General features: G+C 44.9%; 1 long non-coding RNA gene across 1 annotated transcript; it reads right to left on the bottom strand.

The window, feature by feature from the left end:
• Positions 1-468: 468 nt before the first annotated feature.
• On the bottom strand, positions 469-23,866 carry LOC119941184. The gene is made up of 4 exons (XR_005455192.1): positions 23,799-23,866; positions 8,832-8,925; positions 2,085-2,202; positions 469-539 (listed from the first exon to the last, which is right to left on the bottom strand). It is a non-coding gene; the product is annotated as an uncharacterized LOC119941184 (long non-coding RNA).
• Between the last annotated feature and the right edge of the window lie 876 nt (positions 23,867-24,742).

Genomic DNA, 24,742 nt, shown 5'->3' with positions numbered 1-24,742 from the left:
CCTGCCCAACAGTGGGCTCACAGTCTAAAAGAGTGGGCTCACAGTCTAAAAGACTAGTCTTGGAAATACTTTGGGAAGAAGGTGAATAAGCTACTTCCAATGGGAAAACACTGTGGCAGTGATAAAAACATGACAGAAATATCTCCAGGCAAGAAGTAACCTCTATTTAAGGATTAGACGATTTTACTGAATTGATGGAAGCTGGACTGGTGATCTCTCTGACCTCCTTCTAATCAGCCTTGGAACAATATTTGGCTTCTCCAATGAGCCAGATTCAGAGATCTGGAGAGCTCTCTTGACATGTCTCACTTATATTTCAAAAGAAAGTAAACTTGGTATTTGTTAAGATTGAACTTTCAGCAAACTAAAGAGGAGTTTTTCATTTGTTGTGGCTGTTAAAAAGAAATTCTATTTCAGAAATGTCTTTATTACAGAGTTAGCCATTTATCAAGAGAACTAGATAGAGAGCGCTTCGTTGTCCCTGGACACAGACTTCAGCAGTCATATGTAATGCTTCAAATGTAGTCCCCGCAGTTTAACTAGGACATAGAAAGATTAATGACATAAAGGAGGGCAATAAAGGGAACACCACGATTGAACAATGCCCATAAGAGAGACTCAAGATGATTAATTTATATAGTCTAAAAAAAGGGAGAGAAAAATCACAGTCAGTCATCCCTGGCAAGGTAGTCTTGGAAGCAAATAAAGAAAATTGTTCTCTTTCTATAAAGTTCATGGGACAGAAGGGAAGAGGAGGAAGAGGCTAATGCTAGAAAAGAAAAAGAGGATTTTAGTTGCTCTCCAGTATTTCTGGGCTCCCATTGCACACAATGAAAATTTGAAATTTGAAAAAGTTGTCTCCACATGGATGTCCCACTGGTATTTTAAGCTTAATCTGAAAAACTAAACTTCATTATCTTCCTTCCTAAACCCATGCCGACATCTAATGTTCTCATCCCAGTCAATACTGCCTCATTCTCCCTCTCCCGGAGGCTTACAAGTTTCCTGACGTCTTTCATTACTCTCTGTGTTTGACCTCTCATGGTCCGTCTGTTGCTAAATCCTGCTGGAATTTTCTCACCCTCTTTTGCACATTGTTCTCTTCCTCTCCACACCTAGAGCCTCCACCCTAGTTCCAGCTCTCATCATAGCCCATCCAGACTACTGCATCAGCCTCCTCGCTCTTCTCCCTGCTTCCAACCTTACTTCTCTTCTGCCTTTCCTACCTTTTACTGCCCACTGTGACTGTGAGCCCACTGTTGGGTAGGGACTGTTTCTATGTGTTGCCAATTTGTACTTCCCAAGCGCTTAGTACAGTGCTCTGCACGTAGTAAGCGCTCAATAAATACGATTGATTGATTGATTGATTGCCCAGATCATCTTTCCCAAACATCATTCGACAAGTATTGCCTCAAAACTTACGAGTTTTACTTTGGGCTGTTTGAGGCTCACTGCTGGCGGACGAATTAAATGTGGAAGCATGAATAAGAAATTCCCAGTCTTCTCCCCTCTTACTGATCCCCTCTTACTGAGGGAAGGGGTCCTGCTTCTCCCCTCTTACTGAGTTCATACAGAGAATTATCCCTGTTTTCCAGGTTGTGAGGCCATCAAGGAGAAGCAGGACTTTCTGGGAGGTTTCCTCCAGAAAAAGGGTACAGTGCCAAACTGGAAGGCCAAATCTTGATTGTTTTTCCCTAGTACCGAAGTGGCTTCCTCGCCCAATGATCCCCTTAGAAATCTGACAAAATGTCTATCATCGGTGCCTATTGAAACAGTTAGCCCAACTAAATGCCCTAAAAATACTTTAGGTCTGGGGTGATGACATCAATCAACTGATCAATTATATTTACTGAGAGCTAATTCTGGGTAGCACACTATACCAAGACTTGGGAGAGTTCACTGGAGTTAGTAGACATGATCCCTGCCCTCAGTGAGCTTACAATCTTGCCAGGGTGTCTGGGAGAGACAGGCACTAGAATAATTACAAATACGGGGAAGCAAAAGAGTTTGAAGATATGTCGATAAGTACGTAAGTGTCTCGGGGTGAGGCTCCACTAACTGTGAAAGCGGACAGAGTTGCCTACCTGGAATGGAGTTGGCCTGGCCTTCGGTTTCTCAGAACTTCACAAAGTGACCCCAGCTGCTGCTGGCATCCATTTCTGCCTTGTCTCATGGCCAAGAATGTCTTCTGCCCACATTCACCTGCCATGAGAAGAGAAAGCACTGATATAGAAAATCCAAAAAATACTTCATTTTAGCCACCTTACCCACCATTTGTAAATAATAGTCTTCCTGACTATCCCCCCATCTTCCTCATTTGATTGTAAATCCCCAGAGGTCAGGGACCATGACTTTTGCTTCTGGTCTATACTGTGTGCACAGTAAACACTAAAAAAATGTATTACTAGTACTACTCTGCACATAGTCGGCACTCAAATACCAGTGATGATGCTGCCTAAGTTTGGAAGAAAACTGTTGTCTTGGAAACCCAACCAAGTGGACATCAGAAGCCGATCAGTGCCGAGGTCTTGGGGTCAGTCAGAGGCAACTTCACTGGTCTTTCCTCTCCCTTTTGTATTGCTAAAACTCCTTATAATTTACAACTTGATCAGGCCCGGGCAGTGATAAAGTAATTTTATCACCTTCATTATGTCATCCAAATGACTACTAATGCTAGTGACTGTCCTGGGCTAGGAGTGAAGAGTAAATCTATTTCTTTGGAAAATAAAGCACATATCATAAAGGGGATAGAGATGACAAACTGAAAAGTGAACTGGCACGTTCATTAGCGCTAGCAGAATCCACCTGGAAAGTCATGTTTTACAGCAGACTAGGTGAAAACTTTGGTGCAACTTCTCAGGGAACTCACTGCTCCTGAGCCAACAGGAGCATAGGACAGAGGTACGGAGAAACAGGAGAACCCATTAAAAATGTTTGCGGGGGGATGGACATAAAGCCTTGAAGGCATCTATTGTCTTAGGTCTCTCAGGCAATGCAGGCATTGCCAGAGAAAGATCACAACTGAACAAAGCTGCACACTGAGGCGGGCCGCCATGAACTGCTCCCTTCAGACGCTTCACAGTGCAGTTTTGCTTCCGCTGCATCATTGCCATGCCAGAGGGACCCGTACACAGAAAAAGCAGCTCTTTTTTACCCTATTCAGTGACATCGTGACACTTTGCTAGTGCCCGGGTTCTCAGGCCCATTGGATTTCACCGTGGTAAGTACTGAATGTCATTTGGGGGGCAGGATTCACTCCTCTTCTCTGAAGTTCTGGAACGCAACTCTACTACATCTCCTCTGTTGGCTCTACAGCTGGAGCTGAAGTTTTCTATAACGAAATAACATCTTGAGACCCATTTGTGGTCTTTGATATTGCTGTTTCAGTGCTCAGGAGATAACGGATAGGAAAAAGTGCTATTTAAATGTTTCATAGATACAGACAATCTGCCTTTTCTGGGTGCTAATTTATGTCTTACAAACTTAGCTCTGCACTTGAGAGGATACAGTATAATGACTTGAGAACTCTTCAGAAGTGAAAGCGCTTTAAAGGAGCCCTCTATAGAGGGAAGCCTAGTGGCGCTAATGTGACCTCAGCTTTTAAGCCATAAAGGAAACAATTTCAAACTGGGACCAGGAAAGATTCAAAGCAACCCACTGCCGGGAGGGTTTTCAATAATTGAGTTATCACTGTTAATGTGCTGCTGCACTGAGAGGGCACAAAAAACCACGTCGACTTCAGAACAGTTTCTCTGACACAGTCTGGGGCTCACAAGCAATCTTAAGGAGGAGAAAAACAGACAAACCGTCTTTACAAATAGGATGCAAGTGGTTGAAAGTATAACAAGGTAAAATAGCAGAATAATTGAAAATAATTGAATATACAGATGAAAATCCCAGCTCTGCCAACTGTCAGCTGTGTGACTTTGGGCAAGTCACTTAACTTCTCTGTGCCTCAGTTCCCTCATCTGGAAAATGGGGATTAAAACTGTGAGCCCCACGTGGGACAACCCAATCACCTTGTAACCTCCCCAGCGCTTAGAACAGTGCTTTGCACATAGCAAGTGCTTAACAAATACCATTAAAAAAAACAAATAAAAAAAATACAGTCTTTTAGACTGTGAGCCCTTTTAGACTGTGAGCCCTTTAAGACTGTGAGCCCACTGTTGGGTAAGGACTGTCTCTATATGTTGCCAACTTGTACTTCCCAAGCGCTTAGTACAGTGCTCTGCACACAGTAAGTGCTCAATAAATACGATTGATTGATTGATAGTCATCTATTTTCCAGGCAGCGTGGCTTAGTGGAAAGAGCCCGGGCTTGGGAGTCAGAGGTTGTGGGTTCTAATCCCGGCTCCTCCACTTAGCAGCTTTGTGACTTTGGGCAAGTCACTTAATTTCTCTGTGCCTCAGTTACCTCATCTGGAAAATGGGGGTTAAGACTGTGAGCCCCACGTGGGACAAGCTGATTATCTTGAATCTACCCCAGTGTTTAGAACACAGTGCTTGGCACATAGTAAGCGCTTAACAAATACCATCATAACTCTATTTACAGTACTCCCCCATCATCATCATAACTCTATTTACAGTACTACCCCAAGTGCTGAGGGCAGTGCTCTGCACACAGAAGGCTCTCAATCATTATCAACAGTATGTACTGAGCACATACTATGTGCAGAGCACTGTACTAAACCCTTGGGAGAGTACAGTACAAAGAACTGGCAGACATGTTAGCTTGTTGTGGGCAGGGAACACTTCCACCAACTCTATTATACTGTACTCTCCCAAGTACTTAGTACAACGCTCTGCACACAGTAAGCGGTCAAAAAATATGACTGATTGTTCCTTGCCCACAATGGGCTTACAGATCAGTAAATATTACTGAGTAATTTGGTAGGAAGCCCTACTCCTTTCTTAAAGAATTCATTTACTCAGCTCAAAGTGGATTGGAGGAGGAACCATCATTAATTGGCAAGCCCAAAATACAGTTTTTGGGGAAAGGCTAAACAGATGGATGTTAAAGGCAAAAGGCAAGCTTCTCATCCCTCCTTCTCTGTTCTCCTGTTCACCCTTTGTCCCCAGAGTGTTTGGGCTCCCAAACTTTTGCCCAAGTTTCCCAAGTGCACCATTTCCCTTTCCTGGCTTGAGAGAAGAGCAAGGTGCTAATCTTAGGAACCTGGGTCTTGTTAAAGGGCCTTTCCATGTTTGTCAAAACCTGAAGCAAGTACACCCACAAAAAACCAAACTCGGAGCCCCACAGGACTGGGTTTGACATTTCATAACTAAACTTTAACTGCTCGAGGATTCTGAGGTTTACCAGCTACTGCAAGTGTCACGGGGAGAACACTCTGACACACTTTATGAGTTATCACTTCAGTGTTTCGTGAAAACATTTCAACTGCTATTTTTCCTTATTTAAGAAGAGGCGGTACTTACATACTTTCTCTGAATTTTCAAAGGGACATTGAAGGACAGCCCCAGCATAAAACAAAAGCAACAGCTTTCCTCTCGGCTGCAGACAAATGGAAGAGCCACCTCCTGGCTCTCCAGCTCTGAGGGCTCTGACTGGCTGGAAGATAGTCCCAAATCCCGGGCTGGAAATGTGAGGTGGTGATTCCCAGGAAATTCTTGATTTGGGTGCGGGTAGGCTGTGGGGACTGAGTTCCCTCCCAACCCCTTCTTTGATATTTTCTGTTGTTCTCTCTACCTACCCTTACTCCCCTTAATCCCTTCTGCCCTCTTTCTTCTCCTCTCTGTCTTTCCTGCCTTTCAGCCCCACTCTCATCCCAACTGGTTTGTCCCAAACCTGGGCACCTTGGCTTGAAGGCTTTAAACTATTTACTACCGATGGGAGAAAAAAGACAAACAAAATTATTTTAGAGTAAATGTTTAAAAATCTGGACAGTTTCGGTGTATGCTGCTTGTGGTCAAGGATAGCACCTACAAAGTAAGCGCTCAATAGGTATCACTCATTGCTTGATTGAGATCAGAGTTATAGACTCCCTTACAGAGAGGTGAAGAATTATTATCATCGTTATTATAATATTTTAACAATATAATTATTATAATATCATAATAATGTATTATTAATAACTGTAATAATAGTATTAAGTGCCACTCAATAAATATCACTCATTGATTGATTGAGATCAGAGTTACAGACTCCCTTACAGAGAGGTGAAGAATTATTATCATTGTTATAATATATTAATAATATCATTATAATAATTATAATATTATTAAATTAATAATGATAATAATAGTATTGAGTGCTTACTATGTGCCAGGCTACTGTTGTAAGCCCTGGGGTAGATACGAGATAATCAGATTGGACACAGTCCCTGTCCCACAGAGGGCTCACAGTCTTAACCCCCATTTTACAGATGAGGTAACTGAGGCACAGAGAAGTGAAGTGACTTGCCCAAGGTCACACAGCAGAAAAGTGGCAGAGCTGGGATTATTCAGTCAGTCAGTCAGTCAGTCATATTATTGAGAGCTTATTGTGTGCAAAGCACTGTACTAAGCGCTTGGGAGAATACAATATAACAACAAACAGGCATACTCCTGTCCACAATGAGCTCACAGTCTTGAAGGGGAGACAGGCATTAAAGATAGGTAGACAGAGAGAGAGAGAGAGAGAGAGAGAGAGAGAGAGAGAGAGAGAGAGAGAGGGAGAGAGAGAGAGAGGGAGAGAGAGAGATAAATAAAAATAAATAAATGAATAAATAAACAAATCCAACCAACCAACCAAGCCAGGTCCTTCTGATTCCCAGGCCCATGCTCTATCCACTAGGTCCCACTGCTCCTCATTCATTCATTCATTCAATCATATTTATTGAGCACTTACTGTGTGCAGAGCACTGTACTAAGCGCTTGGGAAGTCTAAGTTGGCAACATTTACAGACAGTCCCTACCCAACAGCGGGCTCACAGTCTAGAAGGGGGAGACAGAGAACAAAACAAAACATATTAACAAAATAAAATAAATAGAATGGTAAATATATACAAGTAAAATAAATAGAGTCATAAATCAGTACAAACATATAAACAGGTGCTGTGGGGGGGGAAGGAGGTAGGGCTGGCGGGGATGGGGACGGGGAGAGGAATGGGGGGCTCAGTCTGGGAAGGCCTCTTGGAGGAGGTGAGCTCTCAGTAGGGCTTTGAAGGGAGGAAGAGAGCTAGTTTGGCGGATATGCGGAGGGAGGGCATTCCAGGCCCGGGGGAGGACATGGGCCAGGGGTTGACGGCGGGACAGGCGAGAACGAGGCACAGTGAGGAGATTAGCGGCAGAGGAGCGGAGGGTGCGGGCTGGGCTTGAGAAGGAGAGAAGGGAGGTGAGGTAGGAGGGGGTGAGGTGATGGACAGCCTTGAAGCCGAGAGTGAGGAATTTTTGCCTGATGCGTATGTTGACTGGTAGCCACTGGAGATTTTTGAGGAGGGGAGTAACATGCCCAGAGCGTTTCTGCACAGAGATGATCTGGGCAGCAGCGTGAAGTATAGACTGAAGTGGGGAGAGACAGGAGGATGGGAGATCGGAGAGGAGGCTGATGCAGTAATCCAGTCGGGATAGGATGAGAGATTGAACCAGCAGGGTAGCGGTTTGGATGGAGAGGAAAGGGCGGATCTTGGCGACGTTGCAGAGGTGAGAGCGGCAGTATTTGGTGATGGATTGGATGTGAGGGGTGAACAAGAGAGCAGAGTCGAGGATGACACCAAGGTTGTGGGCCTGTGAGGCGAGAAGGATGGTAGTGCCGTCAACAGCGATGGGAAAGTCAGGGAGAGGGCAGGGTTTGGGAGGGAAGATAAGGAGTTCAGTACTGAACATGTTGAGTTTTAGATGGCGGGCAGACATCCAGATGGAGATGTCTTGAAGGCAGGAGGAGACACGAGCCTGAAGGGAGGGAGAGAGAGCAAGGGCAGAGATGCTTCTCCGGGATCGTCAACTAATATTACGTCAAAAGCTGAGTGACTGATTAATTACGCATTAATACCCCCGGACTGCCCACATATTCACAGGAGGGGAAAAAAGAACTTTATCTCAGTTTTACAGATTAGGAAACTGAGGTACAGAGAAGGTAAGTGACGGGTACAGACTCACACAGCAGGCAAATGGTGTAGCGAATTGAAAGTATCAAGGAGGGTTTTTAACTCCGTCTCTGACACCGACAGGCCCACAACCCACCTGTACTCAGCTATACCCAAGCTGAATATAGGAGGCAAAAGGGAGCTGAAATGCTCAGCGTGACAGTCTCAATAGCACATTTCACAGAGGCTTTGCCAAAAATCATAGACTGAAGAAGGGAGGGGAAATTTCTTGATCAGAAGCATTTTGACAATTATCCTGGAATTACAACCTCTCTGTATACTCATTAATATCGGAATTCCCACCCTCCCCTTTGATGGAGATACTTTTCTATTTAGTCCCCACTGGAGTATCCTCTTTCACGTGCTGCCTTGGGAAAATCAACTAGCTAAAAGACTCAGATCAAATTTTCCTAGTGAGCCCACTGACCTGTGTGGTTCCGGGTCAAAATATCTCCTTGTCATTTCACTAATGACTCGTATTTTGGAACCGATAACCCGTGGGATCTCAGAATCACCAGTGCCTTCAAATTTTAAAGTCATCACCCAGGAATGGGATCGATCAGGCCGACAGCCTTCTTCATTTTCCATTTTTTTTTAAGTGGTTGGAAGATGCTTATGATTGAAGCCCAGTGGGACCAGTCACTAATCTAGCTTCCCTTAAGCATGCCTTCTTTTTGTCAGAATGATTTATAGCAAGCGTTGCATCCAGCATCCTCAGTCGTTTTGCACATTCATCTCCACCAGTCTTACCTGCATAGATAACTCTTGCCAAAGGTTTGACAGGGTCATGAGTTATTGGAGGTAATCGCTGCCCCAGTGGAGAAGTGGGCATTGTCTTCTGTGGCTGAAATGAACAAACACAAGAGAGAGCCAATGCACAGCTTGTAGTTAGAGTATGGCATGGGTGACGAATAATAATAGCATGCATAAAGGCTTTTGTCTTCCCTAAAGTGCTGTCACAGTAAGCTCCTTGAAGGCAGGGAGCATGTCTACTAATTCTGTTGTAGTACAGTGCCTTGTATGGGGCAGGGGCTTAATTACCACTAATGACTGACTGATTTTTACCCTCACAATATTCCTGGGAAAAACAGAGAGGTAGATATTATGATCTCCGCTTTCAGATGAGACGATTGAAGTAAGAGGAGGTTAATGACTTGCCCAAATTGGTCACCAATGGTCACTGGTCACCAATGACCTCCTGCTCGCCAAATCCAATGGCTCCTACTCTATCCTAGTCCTCCTCGACCTCTCAGCTGCTTTCGACATTGTGGACCACCCCCTTCTCCTCAACACGCTATCCAACCTTGGCTTCACAGACTCTGTCCTCTCCTAGTTCTGCTCTTATCTCTGGCTTCCCACTTTCCTCTCTCCCTGAAAACCCAGTAATGGCCCGCCGATGGGATAATAATAATAATAATAATAATAAGATAGTAATAATAATAATAATAATAATAATGGCATTTATTAAGCACTTACTATGCACAAAGCACTGTTCCAAGCCTTGGGGGGGGCGGGGGGAACCAAGGTGAACAGGTTGTCCCACGTGGGGCTCCCGGTCTTCATCCCCATTTTCCAGATGAGGTCACAGAGGCCCAGAGAAGTGAAGTGACTTGCCCAAAGTCCCACAGCTGACAACCGGCGGAGGAGGAATTCGAACCCATGACCTCAGACTCCAAAGCCCGGGCTCTTTCCACTGAGCCGTGCTGATGGGCCCACTTAATAATAATGGCATTTATGAAGCGCTTACTATGTGCAAAGCACTGTTCTTACGCTCGAGAGGTTACAAGGTGATCAGGTGGTCCCACGGGGGGCTCACAGTCTTCATCCCCATTTTACAGATGAGGGAACTGAGGCCCAGAAAAGTACAGTGACTTGCCCGAGGTCACACAGCAGACAAGTGGTGGAGTCGGAATTAGAACCCAAATCCTCTGACTCCCAAGCCCGGGCTCTTGCCACTACGCCACGCTGCTTCTGTAGAAACCACTTCAGTCTCCAGAACCTGAGCAGGTTAATTATTCCTTATTCAAGACAATAAAATAACTGCCTCTGTCGTCCTTCAGCAAGCTTCCCAAATACTACTCTATTCATTTATTTATTTTACTTGTACATATTTATTCTATTTATTTTATTTTGTTACTATGTTTTGTTTTGTTCCCTGTCTCCCCCTTCTACACTGTGAGTCCGTTGTTGGGTAGGGACCGTCTCTATATGTTGCCAATTTGTACTTCCCAAGCGCTTAGTACAGTGCTCTGCAATCAATCAATCAATCAATTGTATTTATTGAGCGCTTACTGTGTGCAAGTTAAGTGACTTGCCCGAAGTCACACAGCTGACAAGGGGCAGAGTCGGGATCCCGCCAGAAGGAGAGCAGCAGGAATTCTGTTTGGAACTGCATGGAATCTGGAATGGTTTCAAGACCCAGAATTAAGCGGCTGACATCTACCAGCAGTTAGGAAGGCAGAACCTAACCAGGTCGCTGAAATAACTGATAATGAATGCGATATAAACTCCTAAAGTGAGTGCTACGTAGGAGAAGGCTGAGCTGAAACTGCTCAGATGTGAACAGCCGAGAAGTTTGTGACTTCAAACTGAGCCAAAGAAAGCTGAGAATGAACAGAGCAGATTCAGAACCCTAAATGGTGAATCCACCATCTTATTGTCGAAGGAAGAACTGCTGTGATTTTCACTGTTATTGTTATTCCTCGAAAAAAACAAAAAAAGTTGTCAAGGAGCAGGGCACAGTCCTCAGGAAATTAAACCCGCGTCATTTTAATAGAATACCTCAGCGGAATTGGTTTTGCCGAGGTATTATTGCCGTGAGAATAATGAAAGCAAAGCATGACCATTGAAAACGATTTTTCCTTTCTCAAAATATCCCAAACTTGACTTTTCTCCTGACTACTGAAGAACCTTCAATTGAGGAAACGTCAGCAAAATAGGGCTATTACATTCTGCCAAGCAACCTGTACTGTTTCTCTTCTTAAATGCATCCCTCGTAATGCTGAAAATGTATTTTTTTAAAGGAGTGTAAGGCTAATAGAGGACCAAATTGCACTGGATTAAGAGTTTTCTTGACCCAGGTGCCCCAGTATGTAATGAAACACAGAACATGGCATCGAAATCAAGATGGCTGTGTCACTCCAGTCTTGGATATTTTCGGTACACGGGTTAGGCAGAAAGAAAGGTCAAAACAGTTGGATTATTTGCACAAGTGAAGGAATAAGGAGAGATCCTCTATTATTACTCTATTGACTACTAAATTACTAAGCCACTCTTTTTACAAAGAAATTGGTGCTGGTAGACAGAGCTTGGGGACGGAAGTCAGAACCAGGCTTCCAACAAATTTCCAAGTCATTTTGGAAATTACTTCATTAAAGTCATGCAGCGGGCAAATAGCAGAGCAGTTTAAAGGTATGTGCATAAATGCTACCGGGATAATCATCATCACCAAGTAGGGGAGGATGTAGACAGCCATGTGCTATCTGGCTCTGTGGCGCAATGGATAGCGCACTGGACTTCCAGTGTGGAGGAAGCCATTCAAAGGTCGTGGGTTCGAGTTCCGCCAGAGTGGCTGTTTGCTCAAAGCCCTACTGAGAGCTCACCTCCTCCAAGAGGCCCTCTCAGACTGATCCCCCTTTTTCCTCTCCTCCTCCCCATCCCTCCGCCCTACCTCCTTCCCCTCCCCACAGCACCTGTACATATGGTTTCACAGATTTACCACTCTATTTATTTTACTTGTACATATTTACTATTCTACTTATTTTGTTAATGATGTGCTTTAATTCTATTTGTTCTGACGACTTGACACCTGTCTACATGTTTTGTTTTGTTGTCTGTCTCCCCCTTCTAGACTGTGAGCCCATTGTTGGGTAGGGACCATCTCTATATGTTGCCAACTTCCCAAGCACTTAGTACAGTGCTCTGCACACAGTAAGTGCTCAATAAATATGACTGAATGAATGAATGCATGTGCTTAGGTGATGTGGAATTTCTGGTATCAGTAGTAATTGAATGTATTAAGTGCTTTCTGTGTGCCGAGCACACTGTAATAAGCTTTGGGAGAGAATATGCCATGTCTTGTCCCTGGGGGGGCTCAGAGGAGGATGGGAAATAGAGTAAGAGGATGAGAGGTTAATCAGGGGAAGCCTCCTAAAAGAGACATGATTTGAGAAGGGGTTTGAAGATGGGACTATGGCTACATTCAAGATGAGCAAAAGGAAGATCAAGGAGTCTTAATAGAATGGAGCTGAGTGTGACTCGCTAATGTAGCCCTGGGTTTGAAACAACAAGCGCAATATCGGTACACACGAATGGGAGGTGTCACGATGGAAATGGGAGTTGGTGCTCCCAATACAATCCTGATGCTCTTAGCACTGCCTTCAGGCTAGTGTACTGTGTTCACTTCTACTGCTCGACAGCTCGAATGTGCGTGGAGAACTTGGAGAGGATTCAGAGGAAAGCCACGAAGACGATTTCAGGGTTGGAAAAATAAGACCTCAAAGGAAAGATAAAAGGAACTGGAATTAACGAAGCTGGAGGGAAAAAAAAGCTGAGAGGTGATTTCAGTAGTAATTCTCAATTATCTAATGAGCTCTTAACCAGAGAGGGTGACCCACTATTCTCTTGCTCCACTAAGGACAGAGCAAGAAGAAGCAGGCTTAGACTTCAGGGCTTGGAAAAATAAGACCTCAAAGGAAAGATAAAAGGAACTGGAATTAACGAAACTGGAGGGAAAAAAAAGCTGAGGTGATTTCAGTAGTAATTCTCAATTATCTAATGAGCTCTAAACCAGAGAGGGTGACCCACTATTCTCTTGCTCCACTAAGGACAGAGCAAGAAGAAGCAGGTTTAGACTTCAGGGCTTGGATTAGATACACTGAGGTTGGGTAAATATTGGAACTGGAATCTGAGCATCAGCTTCAAATAGGATAGACTTTCACCCACCTGATGATTTGGGTCTATATCTGCCTGAAGAGATGGATCAAGCATTTTTGAAAATCCTTTCCAAATCTAGAAATCTATGAGGATTTGAAATAGCTAGCTCTTCAGGCAGGTTTCCCACAATTTCACCAACCACCAAGACACAATGGATAAATTAGCACAGACTTGGGAGTCAGAAGGTCATGGGCTCTAATTCTGATTCTGCCACGTGCTTGCTGTGTGGCCTTGGGCAAGTCACTTTCCTTCTATGTGCCTCAGTTACCTCATCTGTAAAACGGGAATTAAGACTGCACGCCCCACATGGGATGGGGACTCTGCCCAACATGATTTACTTGTGCTCACCCCAGCGCATAGTACAGTGCCTGGCACATAGCAAGTGCTTAACGAATACCATTATTAAATATCCTCACCATCATTATTATTATTATTGCAAATGCCACCTCCTCCAAGAAGCTTTCCCTGACTTCTGTATTGAGCTGAGGATCTCCTTGGGAACGCACTCATTATTTAGTCTGATTTTCATTCCATACAAAAACCTTGCACTAAATGTCTTACCTGATGAAAGTACTTTGATTTGTGAGCTGGTAAAGAGAGAGGAAATGAAGGTAGCAGAAATTAGCTGAATTCTGCTTTGCCTCTATAATCTCTCCCAGACCTCATTCTGGCTCCGTATCTTCAATGGAACACAAAATGACCCTATTCAACTTTTCCTCAAGCCAACCTCGAATGACTGAACATGCTTATTGACCTTTGGATGTTCCCCCATTCTCAAATTTCCTCCTAGGCTATTTTTCCTTTTTATGTGTAATCTAGTCATGCTGGGATCTCTCATTTCATTGTATCTTGGTGCTTAAATATGTCTGAATTTCTATCGAGTACTTAATAGAGACTATTTCCCTCCACACAGGTGTGTTTTGCTCCCTGTAATATCAGGTGCTTTCTTTGCACTTAGCCATGTTCTCAGGGCTCAACATTACCAAGTTCACAGGAAGTTTCCTTTCCACACACACACAAAAATACCAAGTGGTTCTTAGGTTCTCTAAACAGGTGCTATTGTTCGAGAAGTCAGTGGTATTTTTGAAAGGATGAACACAAGAGCACCACTCTAATGATTTCCAGAAAACTTGTTGCAAAGTGAAAAGCAATCTGAGACTACAGTGAGGTATAAATGCTTTTTTTAAAAAAAACAAACAAACCCATAGCTGTTGATGCTGAGAGCAAACTCGGATAAATCCTGTTTTACAGGAAATATCAGAACTGTTTGGAAACCACCTGCCTTAAATGGATTATAGGTTATTCCCCTGCCTGGAGGCAGGAGGTTGGAGAAGATAATAATAATTATAATAATGATAGCATTTATTAACCTCTTACTGTGTGCAAAGCACTGTTCTAGGCGCTGGGGAGGTTCCAAGGTGATCAGGTTGTCCCACAGGGGGCTCACAGTCTTAATCCCCATTTTACAGATGAGGTAACTGAGGCACAGAGAAGTCAAGTGACTTGCCCAAAGTCACACAGCTGGCAATTGGCAGAGCCGGGATTTGAACCCATGACCTCTGACTCCAAAGCCCGGGCTCTTTCCACTGAGCCACGCTGCTTCTCCACCTTGAAGTCCCTCCACACCAAGAATCAAAGAAAATTACTCCAGGTTTAGTTTGGGACCCTTATGGACTGAAGTTCCTATACTGCTAACCTCCTTCTCACTGTGCCTCCATCCCATCTACCTCGCCACCGACCCCTCGCCCACATCCTGTCACTGGCCTGGAACATCCTTCCTCCTCAAATCTGACAGACAATTACTGTCCCCCACCTTCAGAGCCTTATTGAGGGCACATCTCCTCCAAGAGGCCTTCTCTAAGAGTAATACCATACTAAATTAATCCAAGGAAATGCTTTAAAATCTTCCCCTGCCAAAGAAGAAATAAAGCGTGGCCCACAAATGAAGTGGAGTACTTTATAAAGTGGCATTTGCTTTTATTACATTTCATTCAATTGTATTTATTGAGCACTTACTGTGTGCAGAGCACTGTACTCAGCCCTTGGAAAGTACAATTTGGCTACGTACAGACACAATTCCTACCCAACAACAGGCTCACAGTCTAGAAGGGTGAAGACAGACAACAAAACAAAACAAAACAAGTAGACAGGCATCAATAGCATCAGTATAAATAGAATTATAGATATATACACATCATTAATTTAAAAAATAGAATAATATGTACACATATACACAAGTGCTGTGTGGCAGGGAGGGGGGTAGAGCACAGGGAGGAAGTAGGGACAATGGGAGGGGAGGCGGAGCAGAGGAAAAGGGGGGTTCAGTCTGGCAAGGCCTCCTGAGGGAGGTGAGTTTTCGGTATTGTCAGTCCCTCCAATGAAATGATAATTACTATTAGGAATCTCAACAGAGATGTCAGCTGTGCTTCACGACAATTTGTGTGAAACCAAAGATCAAAATTGCAGCCTGAAACATGTAACTTTCTCACTGGTCTGAATATTTTGCATTTCTCACCACCTTAGCTTTGAAATAATCCTTTAATTAATCATGTTTCTCCACGACTAATCTCTGGGTAATCAAACTAATTTTATGTTGCATGGAAACAAATCCTTCTGAAAGTGATCTACCCTGCACTTATCTCTACTAATCCTCAGGCTGTTGATTTCTCTCAACTTCTTCAATCTAAGGACACCGTGAATTTTCATCCTCCCTCCCCCTGTGTCGGAGATCCAGTCACCCCCACCCACAGGGTTCCCTTTCTATGCCATCATTCATAGCACTAGTGCATTTATTGAACTCCACTGAGCCCAGGTCTCCGAGGGACACTTCTCTCCCCACATCCCGCTTGATAAGGAATCTTTAATATCAATCGGACATCTACTTACTAATCGGACAGTTGTCTAGAGGCAACTGATGACCCTATCCCTCTGCCCAAAGAAATGTTCTATGCCACCTTCAGCACTCCAAATGCCCCACTATGCCAAATACTGACCTGGCCTAACTGCTGCCCCTTGCCATCACAGATGCACCTAAAGGGCTAATCAGAGGCATCTCAGGGATTGAATCATCATCCAGCAATGGAATCTGAGGGGCCACGTTCTGGTTCATTGTTGCCCAATTACTTCCAACAATATATGACATGGGGCATCCAAACCACCTGGCTAGGCAGTTCGAAGTCAAGTTCAAGCAAGGAGCTCCACTAGGACATCTTCACAGCCCTGATTTCTCAGAACTCCCTCTGCAAAGACTAACACAAGCAAAGGACAGACTTTCTGTGCATGGCCTACTGGAAAAAGCACAGGCCTGGCGGTCAGGGCACTTGGGTTCTAAATCCCAGTTCTGCCAAGTCCTTGCCATGAAATCTTGGGCTTCTCTGTGCCTCGATTCTCCTGTTCTCCCTCCTACTAAGCCTGTGAGACCCATTCGGGATACGGATGGTGTCCACCCTAATTAATCTATATCTTCCCCAGCACTTCGAACACTGTTTGATACGTAGTAAGCGCTTAACAAATACCATAAAAAAGCAACCAGACAACCATCAAATATAGGGCACCGTTAGTCAATGAGTCAAAGATCAAATACTTGACTCGCCTTGGCTTCCCCTTTCCTCCTCCTTTACTGCCTGCCAAAATCTTCCTTCTCTATTCCCTGTCCCCTCACTAACTCCTCCATTCCTTTTTCCCCAAACTCTTTTCCCCCATTCTCACTGATGCTGATTTCAATTTCCTGGAGTTTCAGATTATCCAGGCTGGAGACAGCTTTTAATGTTTTCAACTGACCTAAACGGTAGAATCAGAATAAATCTGAAAACATTTTCAAAGCCTCCAGTCCTAAGACTGTGTCCTCCTCCTCCCCACAGTCTAGCCCCAGAGTTACTGGGCAGAAAAAAGGAAGAAACACCTTGGATGCAGAATTCCCTGACTTCAGTGGGAATTCTGCAAGACAAGAATTGCAGGATCTGACCTAAAAATTGCTCACAGAAACACAGCTTCCGTGACTCCTGCCACAAAAGTTGATTGGTTCAAATGGAGAAGAAATTCCTACTGATAGCAAATGGGAATTGAAAATAAAACTGCTGACAAACTTCAAGAATAATTTTATTGTGGTGTCATCTCATTATGTGATGATACCACGCCGCCGAATTTCTCCTGAAACTTAAATTGAGTTTACAGCACTTGCTCCTGGAACTCCATCTAATCAAGGCCATCCCAGATCATTTCTCCAGATTGTTTAGCGCACACACACAGCTGAGGTTTGATTAGCAATTTGTAATCTTAAAGGGGGGGAAAAAAACCTACATACAATGTTGTTCACAGTAAGTGCTCAATAAATACCACTGATTGATTTAGTTTGGGGTCTCGAGACATGCATGGCCTTCATTTCAACTCCACTGCTGAATGAATTATAAAGCAAGTCCCTTCATCAATCATATTTATTGAGTGCTTACAAGTGCAGGGTCCTATACAAAAGCACTCGGTGGAGTACGGTATAACAGAGTTTGGGGTTTTAATCAATCAATCAATCGTATTTATTTATTTATTGAGCGCTTACTGTGTGCAGAGCACTGTACTAAGCGTTTTATTGTTTTGTTCTGTTTCTTTTTTTAAATGGTATTTGTTAAGCACCACTAAGCACCGGGGTAGATACAAGCTATTAGGGCTCACAGTCTTCATCCCCATTTTCCAGTGCGGTCACCATTCTGCCTGCTCCAATCTCCCCCTCTTTGGGCCCCACTGCGTCCTGCCCATTCTGGGCTGCGAACCCCCAACAAGCTACCATTGTCCCATCGCAATCCTAGGTGTGAGGAGCGGGCTGGGGAGCTACCATGCAAACCCCGCTTCCAGCGGGGTGGTAGTGCCCAGGCCAGCTCAAGGCCTTGGAGGTTTGGGATCTCAAAGGGTGGTGGTCTTTGCCTGCTCTGCCCACAAAGAGTTGGAGGAGTGGCAGGAACAAGGCTGCCTGAGATCTAAAGGTTTCCGCGTTTCAGAGTCTCTAGGAGGAAGGACTCAGGGCAGAGTTTATACGCTGGGCCCCACCCACTGCCCACCGCCAAGCTTCCAGGCCAGAGTCCTCGGCATCCTAACCATATCCTCTTGACAACCAGCAGTCGGGCCGAAAGGACCTAGGGGCCGGGGATGCTCTGTGACAAGCCAACTCCCAGCTGGGAAGGAGGGCACAACTTTCCCACTCCTCTTAGAGCAACGAGGCCTATGGGAAAGAATGGGTTTGGGAGTCAGGAGATTCACACCGCCGTTTGCCTGCTGTGTGATTTAGGCAAATTGCTAAACCTCTCTGGGCTTCAGTTTCCTCTCTGTAAAATGGAGATAGGATATCTGCAGTCTCTTACCTCTTGCCCCTTAAACTGTGAGCCCCAGGTGGGACAGGGGCTACGACTGATCTGATTACTCTGTATCAACCATTAGTGCACAACAAATAACTTCACAAGAATATTCCATTAAAACTTTTTTGGATAATTACTGTGGTATTTGTTAAGTGCTTATTATGTGCCAGGCTCTGTACTAAGCCCTGGGGTGGATACAAGCAAATCACAGTTTTAATCCCCATTTTACAGATGAGGGCGCTCAGGCCCAGTGAAATGAAATGATTTGCCCAAGGTCATACAGCATTCATTCAACCATATTTATTGAGCGCTTACTGTGTGCAGAGCGCTTTACTAAGCGCTTGGGAAGTACAAGTCGGCAACATATAGAGACGGTCCCTACCTAACAACAGGCTCACAGTCTAGAATGGGGAGACGGACAACAAAACAAAACATGGCAGAGCCAGGATTAGAACCCAGGTCTTTCTGTCTCCCACTAGACCATGCTCTACCCACTAGACCATGCCTCTTCTTCATTCTCAGAAAAGTATTCTTCCCAGAATTAGCCCCATAGGCAATGAAAATTGATTTTTTTCTGGGTTTACATCCTCGAGTTCTTTATAAAGAAATATGTTTCCCCCGAGTTTATATTTAATCAAGACATACATTAAAAGGATTTCCTAAGGACCTTGTGCTGCACCGCAGGCAGCCCTCCTGATTCAATCTAGCTCATTCCCAAACCACCTCTGCTCTGCTCTTTAGCAAACGTCTGTATTTATGAGCTTTTCATTATCTCCTAAATGTCCAGTCCTATCGTTTGGCTTCTAGAGGCCAATTTTTAAAGTACAGACAGTGAGTAGCTCTACTGCCTCAGAATCATTAATTCAATCCTCCCTTCATCACTGGTGCTGCTTTCTTCCTCCAGGATTTCTTTCTCCCCCGGCCCACGTCATCCCCCGGGCCTGGAATGCCCTCCCTCTGCCCATCCGCCAAGCTAGCTCTCTTCCTCCCTTCAAGGCCCTACTGAGAGCTCTCCCACTCCAGGAGGCCTTCCCAGACTGAGCCCCTTCCTTCCTCTCCCCCTCGTCCCCTCTCCATCCCCCCCATCTTACCTCCTTCCCTTCCCCACAGCACCTGAATATATGTATATATGTTTGTACATATTTATTATTCTATTTATTTATTTATTTTACTTGTACATATCTAGTCTATTTATTTTATTTTGTTAGTATGTTTGGTTTTGTTCTCTGTCTCCCCCTTTTAGACTGTGAGCCCACTGTTGCGTAGGGACTGTCTCTATATGTTGCCAATTTGTACTTCCCAAGTGCTTAGTACAGTGCTCTGCACATAGTAAGCGCTCAATAAATACGATTGATGATGATGATGATGATGATGATGATTTCCTGCCCCTTTTGGAACCATGGAGTCCAAAGCTAATCTAGGGAAACTGCCTTCAAGAAGGATCCAGAAGACGCAAATTTTGCAAGGCAGAGGGACGGGCAAGGAAAGGCCACAGGGCCACACTGTCATTGTTCTAGGTCTAGATCTTTACTCTGATGAATTGGCTGCCCCCTCTTCTAGTGGGTGTGGGACAGTCCTATGAGTTGCCTGGCCATCCTGGGTCTGTGGAGCAGGGGAGTGAAGTTTTGCTCCTTCTTCGGGAACTCAGAAGACTCAAAGAACCACGATCACGTTTCATCTAGTGGAGGCACACAGAGCCTTTCAAAGCCCTTTATGGGAGCCCAGCCCTTCTGTCCAGGGAGAGAAAGAAGGGGGTGGCCTTTCGCCTTGGATGGTCAGGGATCCCATGGGTCAAAATTCAAGCTTTCATTTCCTAAGGCCTCACTTGAGCCTCTCCTCCCACACTAACTGTTGCATGCCCAGCTAAGAGTGGTTGTCATCATCATCATCAATCGTATTTATTGAGCACTTACTATGTGCAGAGCACTGTACTAAGCGCTTGGGAAGTACAAATTGGCAACATACAGAGACAGTCCCTACCCAACAGTGGGCTCACAGTCTTCCACGTGTCCCGGGGGGCTCCTGAGGAAGGCGAACTCTGAACACACAACGTGGCTTAACGGAAAGAGCACGGATCTAGATTCTAATCCTGGCTCTGCCGCTTACCTGCTTTGTGACTTTGAGCAAGTCACTTCTCTTTGCCTCAGTTCACTCATCTGTCAAATGGGGATTTAATACCTGTTAGCTCTCCTATTTAGACTCTGAGTCCAATGTGGGACCTGATTATCTTGAGTGTACCCCAGCGCTCAGTACGGAGCTTGGCACATAGTTAGCGCTTAACAAATACCACAATTATGATTACTAGTATTATTACAACTCATTTGTCTCTGGATGAGGCAACCTGGCAGGAGAACACATATTTTGCTCAACTTTCGAGAAAAAGACTTCCACTCATGCCGGTTTTATGTTTGTCTCCCCAGTTTGAGTGTAAATGCCTTGTGGACAGGGAACATATAACTTCTTTATCCTGTACCTTCCAAGCACTTAGCACGGCGCGCTGCACCAAGCGGGAAATCTTAAAATACTAATACTACCCCTTAAAAACCAGGTTCTAAAATAATCATTACGATGCATCAAGGGATGGAACAAGGGTACACGCAGAGAAGCGGAGAGGCAAATATTAATCATCGGGTGATTAATAAATAGCTCTGAGAGGAAGCACTTTCACTCCTCTCGAGAAAAACAAGTATGAGGAAAGTCAGAACCTATAACCGGTTTCCTGGGCAACCCACCCTCTCGCTGCTGTCATCATTTAAAAACCCTGTGGCTACAAGTGAACAAGTTTGCAAATCTTTTGGCAAACAGTATTTGATCATTTATCCTGTCAGAGCTATGGGGAGGGGGAAATAATGTTTCAGTGTGAAAAGTCTGACTATGCAAAGGCCCTACGACCAACCCTGGCACCTTTGCTCTGCGTGGCAGAGCTTTCCACTACGTTTTGGGTAAAACCGGGCTCGTGCTGTTGGTGACTCCGTCTCCTCCTGGGCAGGGGCTTCCCCGGGCATGCCCTACTTGTGGCGATTAATCTAGCATGGGGTCCTGCCCAGGGTGGGTGGGAGGGTGGAAGTTCCCTCTCTAATCTCTCCTCCCCGTCGTCCCAACCGGAATGAATCCGAACCATCCCGAGCCCCAGAGAGCTGCTGCCGTTCAGATGGCAAGAGGAAGGTGGAAGCAGTCACACGCCTGAGTCATCAGTGTCCCTTTGATCCTGTACCACCCGGCCAACTGTCCCTCCTCCCGTGTGCAGAGGGAGAAGAGCACAGGTAATTGGGTACACGGTATAGTATCCCCAAATGACCCTACCATCAGGGCAGTCATGTTTCTGACTCTTTTCCATAGCCAAACGACTTCCCCATAGGGCCTGCACGGCGGAATCAGCATCAGGGCCAGCTGGGGAGGCTTGAGGATCAAAGTGACTCCCAAAATGTCTGGACTTCTGGCTTGAGGGCTCGAACCAAGTGCAGCAGAAGTCTAGATAGCGGCTAGACAAGCTTTAGGAGTCGTACTAATAGGAGGAGGAGAAGCAGCATAGCCTAGTGGCAAGAACACGGGCTTGGGAGGCAGAGGTTGTGGGTTCTAATCCCACCTCCCCCACTTGTCAGCTGAGGGACTTTGGGCAAGTCACTTCACTTCTCTGTGCCTCAGTTACCTCATCTGTAAAATGGGAATTAAGACTGTGAGTCCCACATGGGACAACCTGATTACCTTGTAACCCCCCCAGTACATAGAAAGTGCTTAACAAATACCGTTATTATTATTATTATTATTATTATTATTATTATTATTATAATTATCTCTCCCAGATGCCTCTTGGGTGCTCCATCAAAACCTATCTTTTCTTCTCGACTGTGAGCCCACTGTTGGGTAGGGACTGTCTCTATATGTTGCCAATTTGTACTTCCCAAGCGCTTAGTACAGTGCTCTGTACACAGTAAGCGCTCAATAAATACGATTGATGATGATGATGACCGTCTCTACATATTGCCAACTTGTACTTCCCAAGCGCTTAGTACAGTGCTCTGCACACAATAAGCGCTTAATAAATATGATTGAATGAATGAGTAGCAGCAATTAGTGAGCAACCACTTGGGTTGGGGCACTGGGGATGTCATAAGGCGACACGCTCCCTGTCTACGAGCAGCTTGCACTCTAATGGGGGGAGACAAGCGTAAAAACACTGATAACTACAGTGGTCAAATGAAACCAATTGAGGGCAAGTATATACTTGAATGCTATGATGGGTGTAAATAAGGCCCAGAAGTATCATGGAATTTAAATCCTTCCTCTCCCTTTCCCCTCTCCTGACTCTCCTTCGCCTCCCTCCATCTTTCCTCCCTTTCCCCCAAGAATTTCAGCTGGGGGAGTGGGGAGGAGGGAAATATTAAGTAAGAGAACTCTGCCCTGTGGTCCATTCAGAGTTTGTTGAAACAATTTTTAAGAAGAAGGAGCCACTGCTGGCAACATAAGAACGAAAGAAATGCCAGTCTTGGATCAGACCAATGGTCCATTCAGGCCAGTTTTCAGCCTCCAACAGTGGCAAAGGATACTCAAAGTCACACTGCTACCCCCAAGCCCCTGCCACTACTCATTCATATTTACTGGGCATGTAATGTTTGCAGAGCACTGTACTAAGCACCTGGGAGAATACAATATAACAACAGCAACATTCCCTGCCCATTTCAAGTCCCACCATACCACCACAACTCACAGCCCCACTATACTGGTCTGACTCACATCCATACTATACTGACACCTTTCCAGCAAAGGCAAGTGTATGACCTATTACTTTACCCAGAGAAAAGACAGACAACGAGAGGGGATTTTGACCAGCCATTCACAGGAACCTAGCCCCTGTGGAGGTCTCTCCAGGTGCAGGAGGATTGGCTAGAATTACCAGGGATCCAAGGACCTGCTGCACAAGCAATATATATGGCCTCTGAAAAATCCATGAATTGAAACAACAGTTTTAATTCACTGACCCTGAGACTGCTGTGGTGATACAAGGACATAAAATCTAGAGAAGCAGTGTGGCAGCGTAGTGGCCTAGGCGTCAGAAGGACCTGGGTCCTAATCCCAGCTCTGCCACTTGTCTGCTGTGTGACGTTGGGCAAGACACTTCACTTCTCTGTGCCTCAGTGTCTTCATCGGTAAACTGGGTTTTAAGACTGTTAGTCCCATGTGGGATATGGACTGTGTCCAAACTAATTAGCTCATATGGACTCCAGTACTTAGTACAGCGCCTGGCAAATAGTAAGTGCTTTCCTGGCTCTAGGCCAGGACCTAAGGTGAATTATAACTCTAGCAGTTGGTGCAACTGATGTCTCGGCTCTTAATGAGCACTGAGTCAGAGATGACCATTCACTACTTGACTATGGCGTGACCTTCGTGGGGAGATTATAACCAGCAGGTTGTGGTTTCTGTACCAGTCATTGATCCTTACCTCACTGAGCCATCACGTCATCGTCCAAGAAGAGCATAAAGTGACATGGCATTCGCCGAAAAGGATTAGCTTCAGAGCAGGGCCTCATCCTAGGGCTCTCTGGAAGAGAAAGAGGGGGAAATGGTTTGAGGTTCTCTGGTGGAATTACAATCTAGATTGTTTGCAATAAAATATCCAAGCTGTCATCATGATAAATGGTTAGAGTTCATTCATTCATTCAATCATATTTATTGAGTGCTTACTGCACTCAATACTAAGTATTGAGTGCTTAGTACTGCAGAGCACTGTACTAAGCGCTTGAAAAGTACAATTTGGCAACAGAGACAATCCCTACCCAACAACAGGCTCACAGTCTAGAAGGGGGGAGACAAATTACAAAACAAAACAAGTAGATAGGCATCAATAGCAATAGTTCTTATCCCACATGCTTCAGAAAAGCTAAAATGACAGCAGCGGGTTAAATGGCATATTTGGGGGCCGCATCCAGTTTAGACCCCCTCAGTCTTTAACTTAGAAAGAGCTGCATTCCAAATTGGTGTTCTCAACAGTAGACATCATTTTGATTCAAGAAGAAGCTAAAAGTCTCCATGCTATCAGCTCTCCATGTCTCCTTGTTCTATCAGGTTTAAACTAAACTCAGTAGTACTTACGGAGCATCTCAGTTTGCAGGACACGGAATTAGGCGATGGAAAATGAACGATAAAAGTAAAGAACAGGTTCTCTCCAAGAGTTTACAATCTAACGGGGAGACAGGCAGACCTGTGTAGATAGAGACTTCACATTCCTTACTGTCTCCTTATGGAGTGTTTGTCCTGATTTTGGCCTGATTTCAAGAAGCTACTTCAGGGAGACTCTCCGACGTCTACGGCCTTTGGATTCAAAGGCAGAGAGGCACTATCCGCGTGTGCGGCTGAAGAGACTCGTATGTCATGAGGAGTCCAAGG

The sequence above is a fragment of the Tachyglossus aculeatus genome, chromosome 20 (genome assembly GCF_015852505.1).
Source record: "Tachyglossus aculeatus isolate mTacAcu1 chromosome 20, mTacAcu1.pri, whole genome shotgun sequence".
Classification (NCBI taxonomy): Eukaryota; Metazoa; Chordata; class Mammalia; order Monotremata; family Tachyglossidae; genus Tachyglossus; species Tachyglossus aculeatus.
The sequence above is the reverse complement of the archived record's forward strand: the minus strand, read 5'-3'. Positions and strand labels throughout refer to the sequence as shown.